Below are 25,383 nucleotides of genomic sequence, written 5' to 3'. Positions count from 1 at the left end.
AATTATGTCTTTGGTAATATAAGCGAACTATTGAGAGGAATTTAAAATTAAGAATGAAACAAAATGGAAACAGATTTTCAACGAGATTGAAAACGTCTAATGCATTTTGAATGATTTAAAATGTTAACAATTCTGTATAGAAGGGTGGGTATCACAACAGCAGTTTAAAGGCGGTACCACACGACATGATGAGTGCCTCGTTCGATTGTGACAAGACAAACATTACGATTTCTATATATGCAATCGACGATTCTCGTACGAGGCACTCGTATCGTGTGGCGTCGTCTTAAGGGGGATGGTGTGGGCAGAATTTTTTTATGTCGTGTGATAAGCTATAAATGCTTTTGGTAGTCAAGGGTTATGACGGAGGAAATTGCGAATGAATATATATATATATATATATATATATTCACTGGTGCTCGAATACTACAACAAATATTTACATTCTGTAACAAATCTGGACGAAAGTAATTCAGTTGAATTGTGTGTTCTCTGCCTGTTTTGTCGTGTTTCGCGGTCTGTTAGGTAGGGTGTAGATGTGTGGAACGCTTCTCAGTTAACGAATCTTACGACATACTTCACTTCCCTGTGACTTCAGCTTTCATCTGTAAATGTGTGTGGGTTAAAAGGGCACGGTCAGTCTCTTATTATAGCATTTGTTTCGTAATCTGGCGATTACAATACATTCACCTGACCGTAACTATACCTGGTTTCTAAATTAAATTTCCATTTCAGCTTGAATCGACCAGTAAGGTTTTGGTGTTGTCTTCCAAATACTTAATTTCTTCGCCTCATCTCATCCGATGCAAAGACTTGCAGTTTTGAGAAAATGTAGATATCGATGCCAGACACTAGGTAAGGGATATCAATTCGCTTTTGTTTTACCCCGGGGGCGGGAGAGGGAGTACAACGAGTATTCTGGCAACATCATCGTAAGAGTTATTGGCCCGTGTTCACCGCTCTACCCATTCCCCGACGCCTATGAAGAAAGAAAGAAATGTTTTATTTAACGACGCACTCAACACATTTTATTTACGGTTATATGGCGTCAGGCATATGGTTAAGGACCACACAGATATTGAGAGAGGAAACCCGTTATCGCCACTTCATTGGCTACTCTTTTCGATTAGCAGCAAGGGATCTTTTATATGCGCCATTCCATAGACAGGATAGTACATACCACGGCCTTTGTTACACCAGTTGTGAAGCACTGCCTGGAACGAGAAATAGCCCAATGGGCCCACCGACGGGGATCGATCCTAAACCGACCGCGCATCGAGCGGGCGCTGTACCACTGGGCTACGTCCCACCCCTATGAAGAAAATAAATATGTAAAAATCTTACATTCTAACACGAAATATGCTTCATCTTATATCTTGTCCTCTCTTGTCCCATCTACGTAATACGAATCTGTCAACACTATACGTAACACATTTACGTAGACTGTCCCAACATTATGTTAAACGTTAAAGCTTGTTTTGTTTAACGACACCACTAGAGCACATTGATTTATTAATCATCGGCTACTGGGTGTCAAACATTTGATAATTTTGACATATAGTCTTAGAGACCAAACCCGCTACTTTTGTTTTCCATTAGTAGCCAGGGATCTTTTATACGCACAATCCCATAGACAGGATAATACATACCACGGCATTTAATGTAGCAGTCGTGCTGCATTGAAGAAATAGCCCAAATGGACCCACCGATGGAAACCGATCCTAGACCGACCGCGCATCAAGCAAGCGCTTTACCACTGGGCCACGTCCCAATACATCAGGGTCGGGACGTAGCCCAGTGGTAAAGGTCTTGCTTGATGCACGTTCGGTTTGGGATCAATCCCCGTCGGTGGGCCCATTGGGCTATTTCTCGTTCCAGCCAGTGCACCACGACTGGTATATCAAAGGCCGTGGTATGTGCTATCCTGTCTGTGGGATGGTGCATATAAAAGATCCCTTGCTACTCATGGAAAAAGGCAGAGGGTTTCCTCTCTATGACTGTCGAAATTACCAAATGTTTGACATCCAATAGCCGATGATTGATAGTCAATGTGCTCTAGTGGTGTCGTTAAACAAAACAATCTTCTTTTTTCCCGACACATTATGTAGTCGCCTTTCCGCTCTGCAACAAACTTTTCAAAACTGTTCCGCCGTAAACCCACGGACTTACTGACGGACAGCCTGACGGACCCGCTGACAGTGGGAGGCAATTAACATTCTGTTCGATATGCAATCCACGGAGTAGCCAAAGGTGACCACTGGTGATTGAGCGATAGTTAATGCCGCATTGGCAGCCTCCGTTATCTTAGAGCCCTGGTCGCGAACAGCCGTTTACTGTCGCTTTTCCAAATCATTCAATTAGCACTTGAGCTGTTGTAACGAATCTTTGTGTAGATGAATGCCCTTACTAACGAGCAAATATTCATGGGAAGGACTGACGAAGCACTGTGCGGGTACTTGGATTCAAAGCAAGGCTAATAAAGTGTTCCATGATTTTCTCCTTTAGACGATGGTGTTCGCAGAATGTGGTACTTGGAAGACGAATACGGACATTCCTTGTATAAACGATCGCCGTGTCCATCAGAATCCATCCATCCATCTCTGTCTGCCCGCCACTGTCTGTGTCTGTCAGTACCATGATTAGACTATCTCTCTCCTTCTCTTTGTTTGTCTGTCTTCTCTTTCTCTTTCTGTGTGTCTCTCGCTCCGTCTCTCTTTATATTTGTCTGCCTGTCTGTCTGTCTGTCTGTCTGTCTGTCTCTGTCTGTCTCTCTCTCTCTGTCTCTCTCTCTCTCTCTCTCTCTCTCTCTCTCTCTCTCTCTCTCTCTCTCTCTCTCTCTCTCTCTCTGTGTATCTCTCTCTCTCTCTCTCTCTCTCTCTCTCTCTCTCTCTCTCTCTCTCTCTCTCTCTCTCTCTGTATATCTCTCTCTTTTTGCATCTACCTACCTATAAATACGTCTGTATGACTATCTATCTATGCCTGTCGTTCTGTTCATCCATCCATCCATCCATCCGTCCGTCTGTCTGTCTATCTCTCTATCTCTTTCTCTCTCCCTGTCTTTCTCTCTGTGTGTTTCTGTCTGTCTCTCTCCCTCTCTCCCTCTCTCTCTCTCTCTCTCTCTCTCTCTCTCTCTCTCTCTCTCTCTCTCTCTCTCTCTCTCTCTCTTTCAATCCCATTTTGTTTACTAGAACATTTCTGGTTTCTATCCTACCACCTACGGTGGGCTTACGATATCGGTGGTACAATCTACTGGTATGCATGGTGTTCTTCGATCGTTTGTAAAGAGTGGATAGATTCTCAGAACGTAAATAAAGCGCTGACGACTGCCTGTCAGGTGTTAATGGTATACTTCAGTAGTTTGTAAAGAATAGCACGAATCTTCCACCTGACAGGTTGCAAAACGCAAACAAAAAAAAAATCTTCTGTACATATGACTGTCTGATTTGAATGATGTACTTTAATCAGTTGCAAAAAATTTGCACGATTCAGGAGAAAGAAACGTAAACAAAGAGATATCGGCGAGTATAGATGTCTGTCTGATTTTGACGAGGTACACACACTTTGAAGGCGCGGATCCAAGGGTAGTGCTAGGGTGCTCCTTGTGGTGTTGTGGTTAAGTCATCGGACATAAGGCTGGTAGGTACAGGGTTCGCAGCCCGGTACCGGCTCCCACCCAGAGCGGGTTTTAACGACTCAGTGGGTAGGTGTAAGACCACTACACCCTCTTCTCTCTCTCACTATCCACTAACAACTAACCCACGGTCCTGGACAGACAGTCCAGATAGTTGAGGTGTGTGCCCAGGACAGCGTGCTTGAATCTCCATTGGATATAAGCACGAAAATAAGTTGAAATGAAATGTCAAACTCCAGTGTTTAATGGATACATTTAATGAGTGTATTTCCTTTTAATAAGAAATGTGTAATCGCTTGGTCGGCTGGCATTTCTGCTACATACGTGTTTATAATACACGGGTGTTAGTGCACTTTAGAATATTCAAGGTGCCCATTTTAACTAGCACATGATATCAAAAATCCGCTCCTGGTTATCATGTTGCAAAACATGTCAAAATCAAAACAATAGAAAATCAACAACAACAAAAAGTACATAAACAGTTTTCTGTAAACACGTCTGGTTTGAACGATGTGCACGAACTTTAATACAAGTTATGTAAACATTAGCATGGGATTCGAACCTAACCCCCAACCCATCTCCATTTCTCTCCCTCTATGTCTGTCTCTTTCTCTCTGTCTCTCTCTTCCTAGTTTTGTCTCTCTCTAGTTTTGTCTCTCTCTCTCCCCTAGTGTCAAAACAACCATGTGTTAGAAACCAAATGGCCGTATTTTAAACTACGCCTGTTTGGCGTCTAAAATGTTTAGTGGTGTCATTAAAACATTAATCCTTTCATCTCGTTCGCACTTGGTTCTCGCTACGTGTGAGATCTGAGAATGTTCAATACCATAGAATCGGTGTGTGTGTGTGTCCCTCCCCCTCCCTCCCTCTCTACCTCCCTCTCCCTCCCTCCCTCTCCCCTCCCCTCTCCTCCCTCTCTCCCCCTCTCTCCCCCTCTCTCCTCCCTCTCTCTCTCCTCTCCTCTCTCTCCCTCTCCCTCCCTCTCTCTCCTCTCTCCTCTCCCTCTCTCCCTCCCTCTCCCTCCCCGCTCCCTCTCTTCTCCCCTCCCTCCCTCCCTCCCTCCTCTCCTCCCCTCCCTACCCTCATCCCCCCCTCCCTCCCTCCTCTCTCTCCCTCTCCCTCCTCTCCTCTCTCTCTCTCTCTCTCTCTCTCTCTCTCTCTCTCTCTCTGCATTGCCACCTGGATCTCGCTGCGTGTGAGATCTGACAATGTTCGCCACCGTATAATCTACACGCACCGCATTATTTGCAGCGATGAAGCGTAGCTCTAGCAAGTCAATAGTGCGTGACGCACATGCTACACGTGGCAACAAATCTGTTGGCATTCCTCTTGGGTTCAAGCTTCCGTCTTGGCAATTCTTCGCTTTAAAGTGTCTGTTAATGTCCACGTTAATTATGACCTAGATATAAAGGTCAGACTCGCGTTACCTTTATCGTGTGTCTGGTTTTCGAATGGCCAGTAATGCAGTTTTCATGTACATACCGTTTTCGATAATTTTATCACATTTCCTGGTTACGCTAAAAGTACTTTTGTCTTGCACACTTGAATAGTTACTGAACAGCTCTTCACTCTTACCATTTGTTTCTTTCAGTCTCCCTCTCTCTCACTTACTTCATCCAATAGCTGATGATTAATTAATGTGCTCTAGTGATGTCGTTAAACAAAGAAAAAAATCCTTTAACTCTGTTTCTCTCGATCTCTCTGTGATGCTCCTCTGTCTTTCTTCCTCCATCTCCGTCTTGTTTTCTATCATGTTCCTCTATCTGTCTATCTATGCCATTCTCTTTCTCTCTTTATAAAACACGTCACCAGAACATTGTTCAATGATCAAAATTGCAATTGAATCAACAATGCATATATCTCTCTTACACAGAAACAAGTTTTAAATTGCCCGAACCTAGATTTAGGTAACAATTTACCAGCTCTTTTAAGGTGTTTGTTTCTATAATTGTTATTTATATATAATAATTATCTAAGGACAAAAACCCCGTAAATCTCATGTTCTTCAAATACGATTAAGCCTCAAATACACGTGGGAACACAAGTCTGTCCGTCCCCTCCGGACTACCCCCGCCAGTTCCTACACATCTGTAACCCCCCCCCCCCCACACACACACACACACACACAACACACACACTCTGTTGTCTGAATAATCCTGTACATATCCTGTATATATTTATTATTTTGTTGTACATTGCATTATGCTGATAAGTTGTAAAAACTTAAAGCAATAAAAAAAACTTAAACTTGTATCTACCACAGGTCTGGTAACATGCTCGTGGAGGTTAATGTAGCGTGATGTTGCTACATTAGTTCTGTAACTGGATAATAATAGTCTTAACATGTTTCACTTCGACAGGAATGTTTCGAAACGGCTCTCTCTTTTCGAAGATACGGAAACAATCAATATACTAATTCTGTGTAGAGCATTTCCGATAAATGTATTAAGCATATCGTTTCCTCGCAGTGAGATGAAAACAAACAGAAAAGACAAACGAAAATAAACGCAGATCCGAGTAGGATGCAGACCTTTACGTGTCACTCAGCAGAACATTAAAAACAAATGTCACGGTTTGCTGCAAGTTTCAGGATAAAGCGGAAAACCTTTGTTCAGGACAGATAACTCTGAGAGCTAACTTGCACTATCTATATGACAATAAGTAATTTCATGGCATCATCATCAGCAGCATCAGCATCATCATCATCATCATCATCACCACCACAACATCACCTTCGTCATCATCATCATCATCATCCTCGTCCTCGTCATCCTCGTTGCCGTCATCCTCATCGTCGTCATTATAAAAGTGTGTTTTGTTTAACGACACCACTTGAGCACGTTGATGAATTAATCATCGGCTATTGAATGTCAAACATTCAAACATAGTCGTCATCGTCATCATCATCATCATCATCATAATTTTCAAGGGTTTAACCTTTTATAAGGCTAGGGAAATAACCCAATCATGCTTATCAGAAGAATCATGGCTGAAGAGAAAACTAATCCATCACAAGTTAAGATTAAAGACGGACAAATATTATTCTATGGTTTAGATGGGGGAGATAGCCTTATCTTTATCTGTCTCTGGTGACTAGTTGTTTTCCCCCCATTACTATTGAGTTCCGCTTCGTCAGGACTAAAACTCGCATCTGCTGAAGGATTCGTTACCGGTATATTAGATAAAACGTCATTACGGCGGCCTAACCGATGGATGTCTAAGCGTTCTGGACTGAGGTCTGCCGAGGACAGTTCAACACTTAACCATGATGAAAGGCGAGGGACGAATGTGTAACTCGAAGTTCAAAGGTTGAAGTACCGAAATGTGACTTGTATAAACTGCCTGTCCCTTAACTCGAACCCATTAAACCCTGACATCTAGTAGGTAGCTAACATTTGTACTTAGAATACAGAACAGTGTGTTTGAATGTTAATTGGATATAACAACGAAAATAAATCATCATTATCATCATCTTGACCACCAGTATTATCATTCTTATTGCCATTTTGACCACCATAATAGTCATCATCTTCAACATCATCATCACAATCACTATCACCATCATCACCACCACCATCATCATCATCATCATCAGCAACACCATCATCACAACATTCACAGCCATCATTATTATCATCATCATAAGAAGCAACATCACGACCACCACAACACAATCATCATCATCATTATCAACATCACAACTATCACAACCACAATAATCATTATTATCAGCATCACAACCACAATAATCATCAGTATCATTAGCATCACGACCACCACAACACGATGATTATTATCATCATCATCATCGTCGTCGTCATTTCTATCCACACACCATTTAATCAGTTTAAAACTGCCCTAATCATCATCACCACCACCACAACCACAATCATTATTATCATCATCATCATTATCATCATCACCATCTTCATCATCACCACCACCATCACCACCACAATCATTATTATCATCATCATCATTATAATCATCACCATCTTCATCCTCACCACCACCACCACCACAATCATTATCATCATCATCATCATCATGACCACCATCGGCATTACCCTCATCATCACCACTATTACAACCACTACAACCATAATCATCATCATCATCATCATCATCATCACATCTATTCACACCCTATTTAATCAATCTAAAACTGCCCTAAGCAAAGTTAATTTTCTCAAGAAGTATATTAGCATCTATATGTACCGAACTTACACACAACCCGGTTCAATACGAACACGAAAAATCGAATCGCTAAGATAGATATGTATATTAATAAAACCTCGCGGCATGCAGGAGCTCTATATTTTGTGTTTGTGAGTTAATTTTGCCTCCAGCAAGATCACAACTAATTTTGCTGAAGAAGTTTAAATAAATATGAGGTAGAAAAACTGTTTCGATTTTCTCAGTAACAGTGCGGACCGATGGTAGCAACGACCGATCATTCATATATAACTACCAATACGGAGTGATCGATTGGACGAATAATGAGCGTAATTCACGTACAAATTGGCTGAAACTACCAATCAGATTACGACAAATAGCGTACTGCCGAATTTGAGGTAATATGCACAATGAAGCAGGAAAATAAATCTTGTTTTCAGGTTCCATAACATAAAATCAATTTTCGTTGGTGGCGATGCTAAAAAATGTCTAATAAAACTAATACCACATATGCTACTCCCAACTAGTGCACCACGACTGGTATATCAAATGCCGTGGTGCGTGCTGCCCTGTCAGTGGGCACGTGCACATAAAATATCCCTTGCTGTTGATGGCAAAACGTAGAGGGTTTCCTCTGAAGACTATGAGTCCTGATTACAAATATTTGACCATCCAATAGCCGATGGTTAATTTAATCAATGTGCTCTAACTGTACCGAATAGCAGACGTGGCTATATACATATACAAAGTGTTTCACCTTGAATTTAACCTACTTGCAAGAAAACAGGATATCACATGAAAGTTAAGAGTTTTAAAGAATATTTTTATTAGCAAATTTTATGTTTTCATAAAATCGCACTATACATATATATTATATCTATAATTTATTATACATCGTGCTTTTTTCAGTCTTCAGTTTAATACTGTGTACTAAATAAAAGTATATTCGTTTACTTGGCACGAAATGTAATCATGTATTTGGCACCACTAAAAGCTTACACATAACTACTAGTTAAAACTAGAGATGCTTTACTTTTTAATATTTGGTGTTGACCCTTGCCTTATAAAACGGAAGTACGTGATGCACACGGTGTGTTTTTCGTATTCTGTACCATATGAGAAAAATACAGAAAGAAAAAAAGAAAGAAATGTTTTATTTAACGACGCACTCAACACATTTTATTTACGGTTATATGGCGTCAGACATATGGTTAAGGACCACACAGATATTGAGAGAGAAAACCCGCTGTCGCCACTTCATGGGCTACTCTTTTCGATAAGCAGCAAGGGATCTTTTATATGCACCATCCCACAGACAGGATACTACATACCACGGCCTTTGATATACCAGTCGTGGTGCACTGGCTGGAACGAGAAAATAACGAAAATGTCTACCGGCACATAATTAATCTTGTTGAGTTTATATATTATAAAAGGGAAGACGGGAAAGACACTCAAAACACTTTGCCGTTGACGCCGTTGACGCCGTTAACTAATTCACAAGTACCCCCAAAAGAACAACACCTATAGTATAAATGTGGGTTGTTTTTGTTTGTGGGTTTTTTTTGTGGGGTTTTTTTTTTTTGGGGGGGGGGGGGGTGGTTGTTTGTTTATTTTGTTGGGTTTAAAAAAAAAAAAAAATCAGTTTGGTTTGGCGTAAGTAGAAAGGTAAATGTGTTTTGGAAATAACAAGAAGACTACTATTTTGATGTGCAATTTACAAAGCCATCGGCTCAGGAATAAATATGTTGTAGTAAATTTCATAGTATGAGAAACCCATTATCTTTGGGAAACACTATAGGGTGCTGTGGTTATGATATAGAATATAATAAAGAGTAAACATTGGACACTTTGAGACCAATCGATTTTAAACAATTCACCAACGACATAACAACAACACGGATACATTATGCAGTTGCAAATGATTATACACGTATATTCATTAAAAAAACAATCTGAAATAAACTTACATGTGGCTTTACTACTAAAAATCAAAGTCGATGTGAGCACCATGGACAGTATCAGTATTGGAATTTTAAAATGACCCGTAACTCTTGATCGATCCCCGTCGGTGGGCCCATTGGGCTATTTCTCGTTCCAGCCTGGTATATCAAAATCCGTGGTATGTGCTATCCTGTATGTGTGATGGTGTATATAAAAGGTCCCTTTCTACTAATGGAATTTTTTTTGGCGATTTTCCTCTCTAAGATTATAATTATGTCAAAATGACCGAATGTTTGACATACAATAGCCGATGATTAATAAATCAATGCACTGTAATGGTGTCGTTAAAACTTTAAACTTTTCTTCGCTGTGTTTTGTTTTCATGTTTTTGTTCTCCTCGTCATGAGCGCTGCAATACACAATGGTCCTATGGCCTGCGGTAATTTGTGAACATGACTTTTCGCCAGTAGGATAACGATCCAATTAGCAAAGTGTATGTAACATATATTATGTGATGACCACTGAAAACATATTTTAATAATTACTGTTGTCCTTGAATACATGGCTATTGTTTGTACTCAGATGAATTTTCTTCTTCTTCTTTTTTGAAAAAGGAGTTAATTTAAAATATATTAAATATATGAGGGTAAGTAAATTCTATATTAGTAATTTATTAATATACAATGCAGTTTAGCTTTTGGTAAGTGAGTTTTAGCAATTTTGTTCATAAATCGACTTTGTAAATTTTCGTCTCGAAATGTCCGACCGTGACTCTTTATTCTATAAAACCTAATCATAGCACTCTCGGCCTTGTTGACTGGGGGTACCTAAGAACTCATTAAACAACCACTTATATGTGTTATATCATCTATGACAAAGAAAATAAAATAAATATATTATTAACGTGTTCACAGCTTATTGTAAACTATGGTTATTTGGTGTCTAATATAATATGGTTATTTCACTATTTGGTCGATAAGAAAGACAGAGAGTAAATCCCCACATTTGTTTTGTTTAATGACACCACTAGAGCACATTGATTAATTAATCTTTGGCTATTGGATGTCAAACATTTGGTAATTCCGACACGTAGTCATCAGAGGAAACCCGCTAAATTTTTTCTAATGCAGCAAGGGATCTTTTATTATATACTTTCCCACAGACAGGATAGTACATACCACGGCCTTTGATATACCAGCCATGACTCCTACTGAATAAACACTTTAATTAATACAAGGTTATACACACCATGACATATAGTGTTAGAGGAAACCCGTTACATTTTTCCATTAGTAGCAAGGTACTAGTATCTTTTATATGCATCATCCAGCACAGACAGGATAACACATGTCACGGCCTTCAATAAACCAGTCGTGGTGCTCTGACTGGAACGAAACCAAGGGAGATCGATCCCAGACCGTCCGCACATCAGCGAGCGATGTACACACTACGACCTTTGATGTACCAGTCGTTAGGCACTGACCTGGACGGGAACAAACCCGAATTCATTGACGGTTATCGAATTAAGTATAAAATTAAGCAACAAAATCAAGTTATAAAACCCCACCTAAATCAGTCCTCTAGTAGCCATTGATTAAACCATGTTCTGGGGTGCGGTTATATAATAACGTTCCTTTCCTCTTTTTCAGCTAGGGATAGTGTAAACTTTGGCCACGCATGGTGCACGTGCATGCAAGGAACATTTTGGTCAGTATCGGTCGTGAGCCTAAACTGCATTGGCTGTTCCATCAGTTGGCCTCATACTTGTATTGTGAAATAAGATTTACCCTTCTATCTCAGATTCCGGACTCGAGAGAGACGTGCCCGAACATCTAGTAGAATATGGGTACGTCCAGGTCCTAGGCAGTTGACGGTAATTTATAAAGAAACGTTTTTATTTAACATAAAAATATTTTCTTCTTCAAAACATGTTATTTGAGTTGGTTTGGGTTTAAAACTTAATAATATGTTTTAAATTAAATTTAACTTTATTCATTATAGAGTTATATGCCAGTCCGTCGGTTCCCTTGTGACGTAATTTGACTATAACTGACGGTCACTAATGGCGTTTAACTGACGGTTACTAAAGACTGCTGCACACACAGGCGACACGCCACAGCAACAGGCCACTAAATGGGCGTCATGACGTCAGTATTGCTGTACGTTGCCTCAGTTCTGTCACACACACGAGCAACAGCGCTTCCACGATGCAAATACACTTTAATTCCCTTCTCCCACATATGGAAAATAACTGGGGAAAATAACTGTCTTGCATTTCCAACGATATTGCAACTTAATTTAAAATCTGCTACTGTTACTTTATTAACGTGCCCATATCCAAAAGAAGTTCAGGCACGTCTTTAAAAACAAAAATGTTCTGTAGATTTGGTTAATGTGACCTTTTCCTGTGTTCTGATTGCCTGCAACAACACTACATATCACACGAAATAGAAGCTGTTGTATTCCGTTCCACACACGTTGCCTGTGGCCGCGCCACAGCCATGCAACATTTTGTGGCGTGACTTTGGTCTTACACACGAGGCCATACCACAAAATCTTGTTATTTTGCGGCGTGTCGCGTATGTGTGCGACGGCCTTAATATCGTCTAACTGTTTCGTAGTGTACCTAGATAAACAATCAATGAAAATATTTGATTCGCTATAGACAGTTTACGTTGACTTGTGACAGACCAGTACCTTGGACTTTTATTATTTTTGTTCATGTTGAGTAAACCGTTATGTGTTTTTGTTAATTGAATATTTGCACTAAATGCCGTCAACAACAACCACTGGTGGTCGTTTTCAGACGAGTTCCATATTTTATCTTTAAAATATGTATAATCCATTATATTCACAGTTTGTGAAAATTAAAGGGACAGACCCTAGTTTCAACGCGTAAAAATTAACACTGAGTTTAGTTAATCTACAAACCTGTAACGCATTTGGATAAAGTTACAATTAAGTGAAACGTGACTATGAAATGGTGAAATACCCTCTAAAAATAGACTAAAACACGACTACATAACTGTTACTTCTCAGACGCACGGAAAATGATAATCTAAACCATAAAATCTAAGTTAAGTATGATTTTAGTGATCAAAAACAACTATAATAGTCAAACATGTCTTAGTGTTAAAAACACTAGGGTATGTCCCTTTAAATCTGAACGACAAATCAAACCCATTAATTCAAAATCGTATCTCTGCACAAAGGTGGTCACTGCTCCCCTCACCGTCATTAGTAAAATTATTGCAATGTATATCGTATCATAAACCTTTTTACGTCACCCTGTTCTGAAAACGTTCAGGCACGCCTCTCGTGGGCACCACCTCCACAGAGTTGGGGGCGATGTCCGCAGTGTGTAATTAAACGTTTCGTTTCCTGTTTGAGCAACATGGTGCTCTCTAACAAGGAAGTTACGATGTGTTCTGTAAATCAATATATTCAAACTATCTTAAGCTTGTTACCTAAGGGGATAATCATATTTAGCGAGCACATTGATTCACATCAAGGATATTACTGCAGATCGCTAGCACTGTCTTCTGACAGTAATTATACGTGTATTAGCGGGACGGAACTCGCCGACGATTACCGATTGTTGTTTTAATTATAAAAAATATATGTCATTATAATGGAACGTCCAAGGCAATTTGTGATCTGTGTATTACGTCAATACCAACACGCTTATTTACGATCGGCCTCGGCGGAGTAGTGGCTAAGCCATCGGCATTAAAGTTTCGCATCTCTAAATCGGCGGCTGTCATAGTCCATGAGCTAGACACCAAACTGTTTAGTGAGTACCAAATTGGTGAACAGATTCAACATAGAATTTTGGTTAGTGTGATGTCTGAAGTGTCCAAATTGGTGAATAGGTCCGACATCGATTTTTAGTTAGTGTGACGTCTGAAGTGTCCAAATTGGTGAAGAGATCCAACATAGATTTGTTAGTTAGTCTGACGTCTGAAGTGTCCAAATGGGTGAATAGATCAAACAGATTTTTAGTTAGTGTGATGTCCGAAGTGTCCAAACTGGTGAAGAGATCCAACATAGATTTTTAATTAGTCTGATATCAAAAGCGTCCGAAATCACTTGGTTGACTTTTCGGATTGGTAGCTAAGTGTGTGTGTATGTTTAAGTGCTTATGTAGGTTTATATGGCAAGCGAGATCTCAAAAATAACATCGATATGAGATGCCAATTTTGCCATTTAAAAACCATGGATGTCTATTAGAAGTTTGAAATACATGAGTCCTACTCAAGTCATGAGCGTATTTAGGCGGGGCCTACAGGGCCTAAAGGATCTGTACCCCATCCCAATCAGACGACTGCTATGTTGCGATTTTTCCTTAAGGTGTTGTCATAAGGTGCTATAAGGCACTGTCGGCTTTGGTTTCAATTAAAGTTGTACAATTGTACACATTGTGAGTTGAATTTTTCTTCTTAGTGTTCCAGCTAGAGGGTAGGGTGGGTAAAATTATGTACAACAAAATCGTGGAACTTAATGAACACATTTTGTTTTCATTTGTTGATACATTGTTGTAACAGAGCTGCTGTTTAAAAACTGTCAACGTGCATGAAATGCAGTGTCCAATTTTAAAACCATAACCTGGTAGAAAGCCTATGCGTGTGGTTACGTGTGTGAGATATATACAGACAGAGACAAACAAACAGACAGGCAGACACACAGAGACAGACAGAGGAACTGTTAGATAAACAGACTGAAGAGACGACACCAGATTGTGACAAAGCTATGACCTCGTGCAATCATGCTCTCTCATCTGCAATATATTTCCGACAGCAAATGCGACGACATCCATTTTGAGTAAACAACATTGTCAGGACGAGATTCCAATATATGGATCATCCTGAAAATAGAAGTAAGTGGTTCAAGGTGAATCTAATCGAAACAATGTACCTTGTGTTTTAAACAGATACACAGAGAGAAAGAGTGAGAGAAGAAGAGAGACAGACAAGACGAGAGAGAGAGGGAGAGAGGCATACGGAGAGAGAGAGAGAGAGAGAGAGAGAGAGAGAGAGAGAGAGAGAGAGAGAGGGTTGATTTTCACATCTTGTATGTTTGTACATATGTTGGTTTTTTTCCCCGCTTTTATCCTAATTAAGTGTAGTAGATTTATGTGTGTGTGAAGAAACTCATCACAATATCTACATATCCTGCTGTCAGTTGTTATATAGCGATAACCGTTTGCAATATGTGGAAAGTGGGCCTCTTATTTAGCATGTACGTCTGTCGTACCGTTCTGAAAACGTGTTTCACCGCTGTAATGAAGCATTGACTGTTATCAATCATCAATGGTGTCATGATGGCGGAGTACAGCCTCAAAGTCAGGAGAAATATTTTCTTTGAGTGAGTGGATGTCTTACTGTTGTACTTCCCAACCGGTGCAATTAGTGTAGCCTGCAGGAATTTGCGATAACCTGGAATTTCCATGTATAAAGGGATTTTAATGTGTAGATAGCAAAACTAGATGGTGCCACTCTGTAAGTTTTGCAATTGGGCAGATTGACACTTGTTGAGCTTCAAACAGGACACTCCCAACTAAAATTGTGCTAATAGTTCTTGAAACAATATTATTATCTACCTTCGCATTTGGTTTTCGAGTTTTCTTGTAAGATTAAGTCCCCTAGTTTGACACACAAGCGATAGCATAAAAATCAAGTCTGGCGAACATGTTTCAAAACGCCACATCTTTGTCAGTGCTTTGTTAGATTACAAATAGAAGGGACAAAAAACCCACAGCAGAAATCATGATTTAGAATATAATACTTTAATGTTTGCATTATTTGGCATCCTTGAATCTAATCTCAACGACCCGTGACTAGGTGATATTCGTTTGTAAGGTGGAAGGATAATTTACGTATACAAGTTGTTTTCCATTTGATTGGTTGAGATTACTGCTTTTTTTCTCTTAAGAAAACGACCGTTATTTAAAATCTCTACCGCATATTTTTCACTAATTGAGCTGTTGTTGATTATTGAAATTAGACATTATTTAGATTGTATTGCTTAGATTATGCATCTCCGTACATCTCAAGTGTTTGTGGTGATCCTCATGTTTCTAATACCGCGAAATGCATTGTTCGTATTTTTAAAATTGGTCTAATTATTTCTCATTGCAGTCAGTGCACCACGACTGGTATATATCACAAAAGAGGCAGTTTTACGTTTTGTATGCATCAGATAATGATATAAATCGTATGTTTCTCTGTAATTTGAAAGAAGATTTGTTTGTTTTGTTTCATTGATTAATTAATCATCGGCTATTGGATGTCAAACATTTGGTAATTCTTACTCGTAATCTTCCCGCTACATATTTCCTAATGCAGCAAGGGATCTTTTATATGCACTTTCCCACAGATAGGAAAGCACATACCATGGCCTTTGTCCAGTTGTTGTGCACTAGTTGGAACAAGGAAAAACCCAATCAGCTGAATGGATCCACCGAGGTGATTCGATCCTGCGACGCAAGCACATCAAGTGAGCACTCAACCGACTGAGCTAAATCCCGCCCCTTGAAAGTCACATTTGATCCGATATATGTTCGTGTATGGCCTTCAATTTGTGGGAGGAGCGGGACGTAGCCCAGTGGTAAAGCGTTCGCTTGATGCGCGGTCGGTCTGAGATTGATACCCGCTATTTCTCGCTCCAGCCAGTGCACCACGACTGGTATATCAAAGGCCGTGGCACGTGTTATTCTATCTATGGGATGGTGCATATAAGAGAACCCTTGTTACTAATGGAAAAATGTAGCGGGTTTCCCCTAAAAATTTGTTTGACATCCAAATCAATGTGCTCTAGTGGTGTCGGTAAACAAAACAAACGTTCACTTTCTCACTTTGTACGAAATCCCTTGCTGCTAATCGAAAAAGAGTAGCCCATGAAGGGGGGACAGCGGGTTTCCTCTGTCAATATCTGTGTGGTCCTTAACCATATGTCCGACGCCATATAACCGTAAATAAAATCGTTAAATAAAACATTTCCTTCGAAATGACGATTGCGGAGTCATGACGAATAACAGCAGCAACAGAAACACTGTGGGTACACAGCTCTGGCGTGTTTGTGTTAGTCCCTTGGTTCCAGGTAGGCCTGAACAAAAGATGTAGACGATAAACAAAGGTGTGAAAAACGTGTAATGATAAAATCCACCAATCGTTCCAATGGCGAGTTTTCGGAAGTATGGCCATGCTGGCAAGCAAAGCCGGTTTAAGGATCCGCGGGGCCTGTAGCACAAATAACAGCGGGTCCGCCTTTCCAGGAGAGGGGGGAAATGACCTCGGAAAAACAAATGTACACATCATCGTGGGCCCCAAGAAACGCGGGCCCCGTAGCACGTGCTACATGTGCTACTAGGGTTAACTGGCTCTGCTGGCAAGTCTAGACTATTAATCTGTGTTGTACTACATGTACATTTTTGATACAAATATCAATACAACCTGCGTATTATGACATACAGCTCGTGAGTTTTCATTTGCTGTGTCAGGTACAACATATGCATAACCAGGCCAGGGCTAGAGGGCACTCGAGCGCTAGTAGGTCACGTATAACCATTTCAGTCACAATGTGCCTATCCACGATCAAGACCGTACTACAGAGTGGAATGATTGATTCCACGAATCTGTCTATTACCCCCTCTATACGTGGACAGTCATTCCCGAGTAGACCCACACACACACAAACACACACACACACACACGCGCGCGCGCACACACACACACACGCACGTACACACACACACACCCTCCACCGCCAACATCCCCTTCGCACCACTTAAGAGGACTGCTAATAGTTTACTAAATCAAAACTAGCACATGACAAAGCTCATTGGAATACATAGAGCTATGATGAGATGCACTCATGAACCACTTTGAAAACAGCGATTATATTAGGTGCTCGCGAACGGTGGGCATATCACTGACATTAATTTGACATTATTTTATCACTTAAGCGATTTGATAAAATCGATGTACACGTAGCATGTTATGTTATGGTCGACACGACCGTAAGTTACGGTTAATGGTACACCAACTCCGACATAAAGATTGCGTTCAACTACAGAGAACATCGCGAACATTCACCCGATATTTGATTGGTTAACGAACGCAGCTCAAAAACAATTTATCGATAGTTTACGCACTCTGTCTGGCCGCTGTTACCGACCCCGGTCGGACTGCATGTGCTCCCAGCCTTCTTTCCCACCTCCCACCCCCATTTTCTGTTATCAACGAAAGAGTTGGCGAGAGACAACACTTACGCCCATAACAGGCGTGTGTTACAACAGCTTGTTCTGAACATGCACGTAAAACCCTTTATCATGCAACCATGTTTCCTATTGACCTGATAACCCCTAGCTGATAATTGGAAGTGTTACCATGTCACTAGGCAATGAATTGTGCGCATGACGGATGTTTGCTTAATTTTCAGGTAGGTCGTTTTCTCATTTTTCAAACAGCCATTTACACGTCAAATTACGTCTTATTTTTCCAATTCTCCATTATTCGCTCACATTCGGAACTAGCCAGCGTTTTGAATTGAAACAAAAGGGCAAGTAGCTTTTTGCAAAGAATGTTTACTTTGGAACAGCGTCTGACGTCAAAGTCACTAGCAGCCAGTGATGTAGATCTTCTTCATAAATTTGAGTTTATTTTCACAGAAAAAGGTACAAAAATTGTAATGTTGTGACACAACAGACTTTGAAATATAATCAAAGTATTTTATTTAAAATTTGGAAACACATAACTTGTAGGCTGGCTATGCCTTTACCAAGATGCTTTTGGGCACCTGCTATTGTCCGACTTCCTGTAGTAGTCTCTACACGATAAAACTAATAATTTCTATATCGCTTTTGACTGAAACATATTACAAAAATATTACTTGATAGGGGTTATCTAAACCTCGCCAAATAACCACAATTTCAAAACGTAGAAACCTGATATTCTATTTAACTCACTCACTCTGTCTGGTTAATTGTAGTCAAACGTATCTTGCCGAAAATGGTGGAGTGTAGTGGGGATGCGAAAAGCTGCAATGCATAAGAGACTGGTATGCGCGATATGTTTGACATGTACATACTACTGATATATAATTTTGTTTTATAAAAATCTTCATAAACTACCGGTAGATTTAGCTGTGAATATATTTTACATTTTAATACAATTTTTTTTTAATTAAAATAATAATAATATATATTTTTTTAAAGTTGGCAGGTACCCGGTTAATATTTTAATAGTTACAAGTATTTGCCTAAATGAATTGTTATCATTAAAATGATACAGAAAAAAAGAAAGTTCAATTGAATATGTTTTGTAAGTTATACATTTTTCTATTATTTTATCACATTTCAGGATAGCGATATAGTTAGTTCTTTGGCAATATTGGATGATGAGGATGTTTCTGCATTGTATGGAGAAATGGAGACGGAAGCTCTTGTTGTTCACTTCAATATGCTTGAATAGAACCTTCTAATGGAGTGGACAAAATTTCCTTCATTGATGTCATCCAGCACATTTGATGACTCCCTGGGATTGGAAAAGTGCTTTTGGGCCCTGATAAAAGTGGACTGTGTACAGGCAATGTATCCACTGCTAGGCAAGCTGGTGTCTGTACCACTAACTCTGCCTTTGAGCGGTGCTGAATGTGAAATAGTGTTTTCTCAGTTGAAAATGATAAAAACAGACAGAAGGAGCAAACTAAATGTTCCAACTGTAAGCAAGTTACTTCAAATTAAACTTATCTGAAAATTCATTCACGTTGAAACACTGCTAAATAAGACAACAGAGAAGTTCCTAAGTGTAAAAAACAGAAGATGTTGCAATCTTTGAAATAAACAGATCAGTTGTGTGTCCCTATTGATGTTGCATGGTGCTAAGTTGTATATAAATACCTCAGAATTTAGTTAATTTTTTTGTGTATGTAACAACCCAAAGATGTTAACTATGAAACTGACCAGTGTATGTCCAGCAGTGCATCCATACAACTAGCATTAAATCCATAAGTTTCATATAAATTACTGCCTTCATAAAACATTATTCCCGCAGAAAGTGCCCTAATAATAAGTGAGCGCATCAAATCCTAGCTAGAACACTGCATAATGTTTGCATAATAAGTGAGCGCCCTGCCCTCATCAAATCCTAGCTAGAACACTGTATAATGTTTGTATTTGCAGGTATATGTGGCATGTTCAGTGGCTGTAGTTGGGTATGACTTTATCACACCAAAATAGCATTACAATGATGGAGTATTATTACTAGCTTTAACGATGCATTCCGATATCAATACATGTAGTTCATTAACCAAGACGATGTCATTCTGTTTATTCCACATCTATTCTTTGAGACCAGTGATACATTATGGGATTATTCCTGTCATAGTTCATGTTTTACACCTCATGATGAGTTTGTTTGTTTGTTTGTTTTTTGTTTAACGACACCACTAGAGCACGTTGATTTATTAATCATCGGCTATTGGATGTCAAACATTTGGTAATTCTGACATATAGTCTTAGGAAGAAAAACCCTCTAAAAAAATTTCCGTTAGTACCAAGTGCTCTTTTATATGCACCATCCCACAGACAGGATAGCGCATACCACAGTTTTTGATATGCTAGTCGCAGTGCAATGGCTGGAACGAGAGACCAGTGATAACTTACGGTATTATTTCTGTCATAGGTCATGTTCTACACATCATGAGGTACGACTGGAAGTTTTTTGTTGTTATTGTTTAACGACACCACTAGAGTACATTAATTAATGAATCATCGGCTATTAAATGTCAAACATTAGGTAATTCTGACATATAGTCCTAGGGAGAAAACCCCACTACATTTTTCCATTAGTCGCAAGGGATCTTTTATATGCACCATCCCATACAGGATAGCACATACCACGGTCTTTGATATGCCAGTCGTGGTGCAATGGCTGGAACGAGATACCAATGATAAGTTATGGGATTATTCCTGTCGTAGGTTATGTTTTACACCTCAGTAAGAGGTACGACTGGAAGTTTGTTTTGTTTAACGACACCACTAGAGCACGTTGATTTATTAATCATCGGCTATTGGATATCAAACATTTGGTAATTCTGACATATAGTCTTAGGGTGAAAAACCCGCTACTTTTTTCCATTAGTACCATGGGATCTTTTATATGCATCATCTCACAGACAGGACAGCACATACCACGGTCTTTGATATGCCAGTCGTGCACTGGCTGGAACGAGAGTGATAAGTTACGGTCTTATTTCTGTCGTAGTTCATGTTTTACACCTCAGTAAGAGGTACGACTTAGCAAAACGGAGCTAACGAAAAGGGTGCCGTTAGACTATAATAGGAAGTAGGATTCGGGGTTTGACTTGTTGAAGAAAACGCTTTCCGAATTAGCAAAACGGAGCTAACGAAAAGGGTGCCGTTAGACTATAATAGGGAGTTGTTTTTTCGTGTGTTGAGAAGAGCTAGCGGATATCTCAATCTCATTTAGTATTGGTGAACGTTGTTGTGATGGGGAGGTGTTAATTAAAAGGGAACTTAGATTTATTTGTAAATAACTATTAAAATTTAAATGACAACTGTCTTTGTATTGCGAAATGTTGAGGACTGTTTTCTGTGTTGACCCCCTTGAATAAATATATAATCTGTTCCACTGTTATGTAGTCTGTCTGATACTAGTATTTAGACGTGGTATGTCAAGGCCGCCTATTTAGTGTTAATTACATTGAAGTCTACAACTGAAAGGGGTAGCTGGACCCGGGTAAAATTTCAAGTGGCATGATTTCATTTCCTACTTGAGTGCGAAATTCATTACAAGTGCACGGGCTGTTGTTAAAAGAGTCGACTAACTTCGGCTCACAGTGCACGGGCTGTTGCTAAAAGAGTCGACTAAATTCGGCCAACAGTGCACGGAGAGACAACCTTGAAATGTCACTTGAAGTAAATAAAGTCTTACTGTGTGGGTCTAACCAGATCTTCTCATATAGAGACTAAGAATGCACGTCACACTCTAGACGAAGCAATCTCCCTGGTGACGCGTGGCGGCCGTCTCAAAATAATGTGTTGATATCTCTGTATATTATACATGGACTACCGTATAATCGGACATTTTCGTGGTCTAAAATTTTCGTCGTTTGGGGACTAAAAACATATATATTCGAAGTTTATTTTCTAGGCTTGGCAAATCTGAAATGTGAGATATATTCTTTTTGTACGTATACCGCTAAAGGTATGCACGTCATTAGCCAATATAATTCGTGCAAAGACAAATAATTTAATATAGATGTGCAATGAATGAATGAATGAATGAAACAATGTTTAACAACACCCCAGCACAAAAATACACAGCGGCTATTGGATGTCATAAATGGTAAGTATATGGAAATGTTATTTATATAATTATGTAAAACCACTGCTTACTTCATAATATTGCCACTGCGTGCTTCATATTTAAGTGATACACATTTATTACACGTCAATTATGAATCTAAATTCAACCTTTAATTGTAACTGCGCCTATACTCATTATACCTCTACTTCACAAGTACCTCTGTAATTGTACTCGCAAAGCCAGTACCGCTGTACCTGCACTCGCACGTGTACCTGTACGCCAGTACCGTTGTACCTGCACCCGCACGTGTACCTGTACCTATAACCATCGTGTTTGGACTTACACCAGTACCGCTGTACCTGCACCCGCACGTGTACCTGTACCTATAACCATCGTGTTTGGACTTACGCCAGTACCGCTGTACCTGTACTCGGCACGTGTACCTGTACCTATAACCACCGTGTTTGGACTTAAGCCAGTACCGCTGTACCTGCACTCGCACGTGTACCTGTACCTATAACCATCGTGTTTGTACTTACACCAGTACTATTGTATCTGTCCTTGCACGTGTACCTGTACCTGTACCTGGTTCCATCATGCCATCATATAAAAGTCTTGTAGGCCTACTTACACCTAGTACCTATATTGTATCTGTCAGTACTTGCTGCGCACGTGTACCTGTACCTGTACCTATATCCATCATGTCTGTAGGCCTACTTACACCAGTACTATTGTATCTGTCCTTGCGCGTGTACGTGTACCTGTACCTGTACCTATGTCTGTAGGCCTACTTACACCAGTACTATTGTATCTGTCCTTGCATGTACGTGTACCTGTACCTATATCCATCATGTCTGTAGGCCTACTTACACCAGTACTATTGTATCTGTCCTTGCACGTGTACCTGTACCTGTACCTATATCCATCATGTCTGTAGGCCTACTTACACCAGTACTATTGTATCTGTCCTTGCGCGTGTACCTGTACCTGTACCTATATCCATCATGTCTGTAGGCCTACTTACACCAGTACTATTGTATCTGTCCTTGCACGTGTACGTGTACCTGTACCTATATCCATCATGTCTGTAGGCCTACTTACACCAGTACTATTGTATCTGTCCTTGCACGTGTACCTGTACCTGTACCTATATCCATCATGTCTGCAGGCCTACTTACACCCTATTGTATCTGTCCTTGCGCGTGTACCTGTACCTGTACCTATATCCATCATGTCTGCAGGCCTACTTACACCAGTACTATTGTATCTGTCCTTGCACGTGTACCTGTACCTGTACCTATATCCATCATGTCTGCAGGCCTACTTACACCAGTACTATTGTATCTGTCCTTGCACGTGTACCTGTACCTGTACCTATATCCATCATGTCTGTAGGCCTACTTACACCAGTACTATTGTATCTGTCCTTGCGCGTGTACCTGTACCTGTACCTATATCCATCATGTCTGCAGGCCTACTTACACCAGTACTATTGTATCTGTCCTTGCACGTGTACCTGTACCTGTACCTATATCCATCATGTCTGCAGGCGTATCTGTACGTGTACCTGTACCTGTACCTATATCCATCATGTCTGTAGGCCTACTTACATACTATTGTCTGTCCTTGCGCGTGTAGGTACCTACTTACACCAGTACTATTGTATCTGTCCTTGCACGTGTACCTGTACCTGTACCTATATCCATCATGTCTGTCTGTAGGCCTACTTACACCAGTACTATTGTATCTGTCCTTGCACGTGTACCTGTACCTGTACCTATATCCATCATGTCTGCAGGCCTACTTACACCAGTACTATTGTATCTGTCCTTGCACGTGTACCTGTACCTGTACCTATATCCATCATGTCTGTAGGCCTACTTACACCAGTACTATTGTATCTGTCCTTGCACGTGTACCTGTACCTGTACCTATATCCATCATGTCTGCAGGCCTACTTACACCAGTACTATTGTATCTGTCCTTGCACGTGTACCTGTACCTGTACCTATATCCATCATGTCTGCAGGCCTACTTACACCAGTACTATTGTATCTGTCCTTGCACGTGTACCTGTACCTGTACCTATATCCATCATGTCTGCAGGCCTACTTACACCAGTACTATTGTATCTGTCCTTGCACGTGTACGTGTACCTGTACCTGTACCTATATCCATCATGTCTGTAGGCCTACTTACACCAGTACTATTGTATCTGTCCTTGCACGTGTACCTGTACCTGTACCTATATCCATCATGTCTGCAGGCCTACTTACACCAGTACTATTGTATCTGTCCTTGCACGTGTACGTGTACCTGTACCTGTACCTATATCCATCATGTCTGTAGGCCTACTTACACCAGTACTATTGTATCTGTCCTTGCACGTGTACCTGTACCTGTACCTATATCCATCATGTCTGTAGGCCTACTTACACCAGTACTATTGTATCTGTCCTTGCACGTGTACCTGTACCTGTACCTATATCCATCATGTCTGTAGGCCTACTTACACCAGTACTATTGTATCTGTCCTTGCACGTGTACCTGTACCTGTACCTATATCCATCATGTCTGTAGGCCTACTTACACCAGTACTATTGTATCTGTCCTTGCACGTGTACCTGTACCTGTACCTATATCCATCATGTCTGCAGGCCTACTTACACCAGTACTATTGTATCTGTCCTTGCACGTGTACCTGTACCTGTACCTATATCCATCATGTCTGTAGGCCTACTTACACCAGTACTATTGTATCTGTCCTTGCACGTGTACCTGTACCTGTACCTATATCCATCATGTCTGCAGGCCTACTTACACCAGTACTATTGTATCTGTCCTTGCACGTGTACCTGTACCTGTACCTATATCCATCATGTCTGCAGGCCTACTTACACCAGTACTATTGTATCTGTCCTTGCACGTGTACGTGTACCTATATCCATCATGTCTGTACCTACTTACACTACTATTGTATCCCTTGCATGTACATGTCCTATGTCTGTAGGCCTACTTACACCAGTACTATTGTATCTGTCCTTGCACGTGTACCTGTACCTGTACCTATATCCATCATGTCTGCAGGCCTACTTACACCAGTACTATTGTATCTGTCCTTGCACGTGTACCTGTACCTGTACCTATATCCATCATGTCTGCAGGCCTACTTACACCAGTACTATTGTATCTGTCCTTGCACGTGTACCTGTACCTGTACCTGTACCTATATCCACCTGTACCTGTATGTCTGTAGGCCTACTTACACCAGTACTATTGTATCTGTCTTTGCACGTGTACTTG

The 25,383-nt window shown here is 40.3% G+C and overlaps 1 long non-coding RNA gene across 4 annotated transcripts in view; it reads right to left on the bottom strand.

Annotated features, from left to right (window-relative positions):
• Nucleotides 1-14,248: 14,248 nt before the first annotated feature.
• LOC121384495 overlaps nt 14,249-25,383 on the bottom strand; it is a 38,836-nt gene continuing 27,701 nt past the window's right edge. For all 4 annotated transcript variants that reach the window (XR_005959397.1, XR_005959398.1, XR_005959399.1 and 1 more), the window contains one exon: nt 14,249-14,615. This is a non-coding gene — a long non-coding RNA (uncharacterized LOC121384495). The remainder of the gene's footprint in view (nt 14,616-25,383) is intronic.

This window comes from Gigantopelta aegis, chromosome 10, assembly GCF_016097555.1.
Source record: "Gigantopelta aegis isolate Gae_Host chromosome 10, Gae_host_genome, whole genome shotgun sequence".
In the NCBI taxonomy this organism is placed as follows: domain Eukaryota; kingdom Metazoa; phylum Mollusca; class Gastropoda; order Neomphalida; family Peltospiridae; genus Gigantopelta; species Gigantopelta aegis.
The sequence above is the reverse complement of the archived record's forward strand: the minus strand, read 5'-3'. Positions and strand labels throughout refer to the sequence as shown.